This window comes from Macrosteles quadrilineatus, unplaced genomic scaffold, assembly GCF_028750875.1.
Source record: "Macrosteles quadrilineatus isolate MER2022 unplaced genomic scaffold, UCM_ALF_1.0 Scaffold_2__2_contigs__length_208266976, whole genome shotgun sequence".
NCBI classification, from domain to species: Eukaryota; Metazoa; Arthropoda; class Insecta; order Hemiptera; family Cicadellidae; genus Macrosteles; species Macrosteles quadrilineatus.
In genome coordinates, this window is record NW_026542595.1 from 97,828,067 (window position 1) to 97,834,066 (window position 6,000).

A 6,000-nucleotide genomic window follows, 5' to 3' on the forward strand; every position below is an offset into this window, starting at 1 on the left:
AATGAATTGCTCCAATCGATGTCATATTAAAGTAGCTATTATAATGTCTCACCCGGTCCATAAAGTGTGTGTGCTCAGGGTGGTTGCCCATGAGCAGACTGCATAAAGGTTTAGGTAGTAGCTGCTGTTGTTTTTGCGCAGATTTCCTTAAACTTGGTGTTGTTGTACTCCTTGTTAGTTTTTCTAACCATAAATCTTCTGTAACATGTCTCAAACGTGTACAATACTTCCAATATTTGATTTTAAAGTAGTTTCAAATTTTTCAATTTTGCAATGAACGTTAATTAGGGTCTAAAGAATAAGAGATGGAAGAAATGTTGTCATAACCTTTTTGAGGACAATATAATTAGGCGTAAATAGACGCTTAAACCACCTTTCTATCATTAACCGTTTGAGAGTTAGACGCGAAAACGTAAACCACTGACGCGCGCAACTTCCCCCCCCCCCTTACCACCGAGTTGTGACCACTCTAGAAATGCGACATCATCGATTTTTTCATCTACTAGATGTCCCCAACAATAATCAAAAGTCAAATTTTGTCAGACTTTCAGTGCATACTCAACCCGTTTGGCGCCCGGTCTATATGGTAATACGTAATACCGGTGTACTTAAGTAAAGAAAAACTGCCTTGTTGCTGGTATGGTAATTTTATTACATGAAAAACACCAGTTTGGTCCTGAAAAATGCCAGAACCACCTTAAACGGAACGGATACAGTTATTTCCAGAAAAAAACAAAAGATTGTTTGGGTCATTGATTGTACTGACTGAAGAATACACTAAAATGGACATCACAATGGAACGTTCCTTATCTGATCTATAAAATAACAATTTATTAGAATATATGGATGATAAGTAGATATAATATACGGGTTTAAAGTCACTTGGGGCACGTTTTCCCATAAGAAATAACATGGGATCATTTTTTGGCCACTAAAACCAAAAATCCTGATCTTTTGCCTAAATATCCCTATAAAATTGTCAAACCTTATTTCTTACTTATTCCCCATAAATATATTCGATATTAAGCTAAAAAAGCTATTTCTTATATTTATTGACCCTTACAAGTGTAAATGTAGAGTAGAGGCAATATGATGGTTTAACATCACTTTAGGCACGTTTTCCCCATAAGAATAACATGGTGAGCTTTTTTTGACCACTTTTTTAAAAATCCAGCTCTCGGCCTATACAAGCCTATATAAATGTTCAATACCATTGTACAACACTATTACTATTTCAAATCCATATCCATTCACATGTATATTCTCAAAATCATCAACTTGACAGTGCGAGGTTTGTACGCGAACTCGGGCGCGCTCCCGGCTCATGGCGTGCTCCCGGCTCACGGCGCGCTCCCTTGGACATCCTTAGTGGAAATCCATGAATTCTGGCTACTTGGGAACCCAAGCCATTTGACATATAATAAATCACCATTTCTCCTAATAACCTTTTCTATCAAATACATGTCTTTATATTTGGTCTTTAACAATTCCTCTGTATAGAAGCCTCCCCTGATTATATTACCATTTTCATCTTTCAAGGTATAAGTCACAGGCTTTGTATTCTTAACTTCTGCTATTGTAAATAGCTCACCTGTCCAATTCGGGGTATATCCTTTACTAAAAACATGTTTATACTTGGAAATTCTCACACTATCACCTACCTTATATCTTGGCTTTTTAACTTGCACTACTTTAGAAGTCAACCTCTCATGCACATATTTACTGTTCTTAATATTCACTTGGTTAGGCTTCATTCCTATAGATCTATGCACCTTATTATTATATTTTCGAATTAACTTTGGAAGTAAATCCAACCATTTATAACTTCCCTGAGCACTAAATTCCCTATATAACCAATTCTTTAAAGTTCTCTGAAACCTCTCCACAATTGCAGCCTTAGTTGTAGAAAATGTGTGATAGTGATTAATATTTAATTTTTTCATTAGTTTGCTAAAATATTGATTAAAAAATTCTTTTCCATTGTCAGATTGAATGTTTTTAACCCCCTTTGGTAGAATGGTTTTAATGGCTTCTGTAACCACCAAACCCGTCTTATTCTTTAGTGGAGCAGCATAAGCTTTTTTAGAAAATATATCTATTAAAGTTAAAATATATTTATTGCCAGAATTTTCTCTAGCATAGTTTTGCATATCAATTAAATCTATTTGTACAGTTTCGTTTATACCTATTACTTTAAAAGACCTTCTAATGAAATTCTTTCTTGCAGGCTTATGAAGTTCGTATGCAATTTCATTCATTTTTTATAACATCACTCTTTCCTTGTACTGTAAATATATTACCATTAGCCCCAATCAATAGATTATCTTCCATTCTTTTAAATACATAGTTTTCTGGTATATATTGTCTATTATCTATATACTTAAATCCACTCAAAGATGTAGGGTCGGCAACTAATAAATCAGGATTGTATTCCATCAAATTAAATTTTCTTCCTGCATATACAAATTTTGATCCATCATAATACATAGCTTGTGACATTAAACAAATATCATCTAAATATTCCCCCATTGGCAGATTTCTTATATATTGTTTTTTGGCATCCCAACATTTTTCTTTTTTATCAAAAGTTATAGTCTGTTCTTTTGTAACACAGTCAGTGTCATCAACGGCAGGTTTAACACGTACTAACCTTTTATTATTAAAATCCCAATAGCCTGCTTCCATTTTTGGAACTTGTGAAACATTCACAGCATCCTTACTATCTGTACCTTCTATCAAATTGCTAAGTTTCTGTTTCTTAGCATTCCAAACACCATTCTCTGATTCTAAAAATTCATAATTATTATCGTCTTGTACAAAATTACCATCTTCTTTTCGTATTAAAGTCTGTTGTAAAGTGGGCACATCATTTAAACTTTCACCCTTTTCTACATTAGTAATTTTCCGTTTTTTAGCATTCCAAACACCATTTTCTGATTCTAAAAATTCAAAATTATTATTGTCTTGTACAAATGTACCACCGTCTTTACGTATTAAAGTCTGTTGTAAAGTGGGCACATCATCTAAACTTTCACCCTTTTCCACATTAGTAATTTTCTGTTTTTTAGCATTCCAATTTTTATTCTTAGATTCTAAAAACTCATATTTAGTTTTACCTTGTAAAAATACATCACCTTTTCTAGTTAATGTCTGACCCAAAGTTGATACATCATCTACAAACTCCCCATCTTTAACATTACCAATTTTACGGTTTAAACAATTCCAACTATCGTCTTTTAAATTTAAAGTAGGTTCATGACTAGCCCTGGGTTCTGTAGGCTTATTATATGGATTATATAAACGATAAAATTTATCTATAAACATATTTTTATTTAATAAATAATTCCACTTTCTCTTAATTCCTCAATAATGGAATCTATTTCATTATCCACTCCTGAGTTACCGGCTTGGCGACTTAGCCAAAGAAGTCTTAACCTATCTACAAGCTCATTAGGATCATCCCAATAAATATAGTCTATTTTATTACCAGTCACTTGTCTCAAACCTTCACCAACAGATTTAAAAAGAGGTTTAATTATATTAAGATATTTAGTATGTCTATTACTTGAAATTGGTGCACCATCTTTGTAACTCTTTAAATGTCCATTTGTGGCTTCCAAAATCTCTTTATAATTTTGCAAATCAACCTGAGTATAATCCTCAGGTTCTTTTAAAGTTAACAACTGCCACAAGCCTTTTGTCCCCTTGTAGGTTTTATTTGCAACTGTGACATCATCATTGGCAATATCAACTTCCTTATTTCCAATAAAAAATTTATTTGCTTCTCGTCTAATACCATATGTAGTGTCTGTCATACTACTTTTACTGAGGTAATTTCCTAAATAGTCTGATGCTAAAAGACCAAAATCTAATTTCTGTGGAGTGGATTGCTGTAATGGTTGTAATGGTTGTAATCTTGGTATCATTGATATTCTAGATGGAGTCATTGGGAGTATCTCCATTTGAGGCCTCTCTGTTTTGCCAATAGCTGTGATTTTTTTTAATTCTTGTAATGGCTCTATTAAAGGTTGGAATGTTTGGAACCTCTCTTCAGCCTCTAGAAACTTGCCACGTTTTAAAGCTCTATATTTCTCTCGTATTTGATTTGCAGAGTCAACCAATTCTTGTTGAATGTTTTTCATCTTTTATTTACATTTTATTTATCTCATTTGACAAAGGATTGTACTCAAACACTTTATCATGTATTATCAAACAATATGCAGATGTATTTGCTGGTACATTGTCTGCAGTTTCAATCTCTAATTTAATATCAATAATTCCTTCCTTCACTGTTTCATTCTGTCTAGAACAGTCTATTATAATTAGTGGATATTTCTTCATAAACTCAGCCCTACTAATCATAGGATCTGGGATAGTATTATAGTAAGTCTCTCTAAACCTCATAAACATCTCATAAGCTTTAGAGACATCTCCATTTTCAAAGTCGAGATTTAAATCACTATAAGGATAATATTCAGAGTTTAGAAATACTTTGAGATTTTTTAATTTACAGTGATCAAATTCATCAGTTCTTTTTCGTGCACTATTATCCCTAGCTGTTTGGAAACCAAATATAATATACCTAGGCTTCTCCAAACTTGAAGATGTCTTTACTGACCATGTATGTCTTGTGGTATTGGGATATGATGGAAGTTCATGCAACTCTAAACTTCTAAATGCAATTTGCAAATTTTTATTTTGCAATAACATCTTTTGTAATTGTAACTTCTCCCCATCTGATGGTATCACATGTGGCATGACCCATTGAATAGAGTTAAGTGTAATTTTGGGAATTGTATCAGCAGTGCCACTGGCTGGAGCACTAGTGGTTGTTAATATACAATTCAAATCATTTTTGGATCTTTTCAACACCAATTCTTGTTTGACATTTACTAAAACCTTATTAAAATCCTCGAATACACCCATTAACAACTCTAATGGCAAACAAGTACTGAACTTGCCACCTTTATGGAACTCTTTTAAATTCGTGTCAGAATCAAATGCTACATTTGACAATTTAGTAGTTTTATTGTAAGAGCTCAATATTTTCATAAGACTAGAAATTCCTGGGTTTCTTACAATGTCTATTTCTTTACCTGCAACTTCGTATCTAATTTCATCAAATAAGAACGCAAATGCATTATTTATAAAATGACCTTTATCATGATTTTCAATTTCTCCCTTAATATACAGATAACTCCTACATGGGAGAGTTAGCAAATCTTGATTATTAATACATATTCGAATTTCATCAGAATTATTTATTGCCAAAGTGTTGTGGGGAACATAGGAGTGATTTGTAATTTTAACCACACTATCGTCGAATTGGGATTTCCCTGTAACGTCTAGAAAATCTTCCATTTTTATTAATAGAAAATTTTAACTTTAGTCCTATTGACTTTAGGAACCTAGCATTTTGTACACTTATAGATAAATTCTTATAAATTCTCATATCTTTTTTATATGACAAGTAAATGTAGTTTCTTCTCCGTTAAAGTCAATTGCCTTGTCGTGTTGATCGGCAAATGTAATACTGACAACATCTAAACTTCTCTTATTTACAGGAAAATATATAATATTTCTTGGAACTTCAATAATTTTGTAGCCAGGAGGAGCTTCTGGATAAAAGCTATGTATGGTGTGTGATTTGTTTCCGTTTAAATAGGACCCGTTTGCAATATTACATTTTACTCTAATCACATTTACATTATTAATGTTTATTTTATTTGTAGATTCAAACTGAACACCAGGAGTAGAAACACCTTTAAATCCCAATAAGACAGACCCTAAACATGGTTTTGTAAAATCAAACACATGGCTAGAAAGTAATGTCGCTTTCATAGTTTTATTATTAGCTGTAAGGAAAAAGTCTGGGATTTGCTTTTGAATTTCCTTTGCAAGCTCAACCACCTCATATGTTCCTTCAGAAATTTCTATTGTAACTGTAGCATTGTGATCATAATAGAAAACATCATCACCTTCTCCAATGGTTAATTTGTT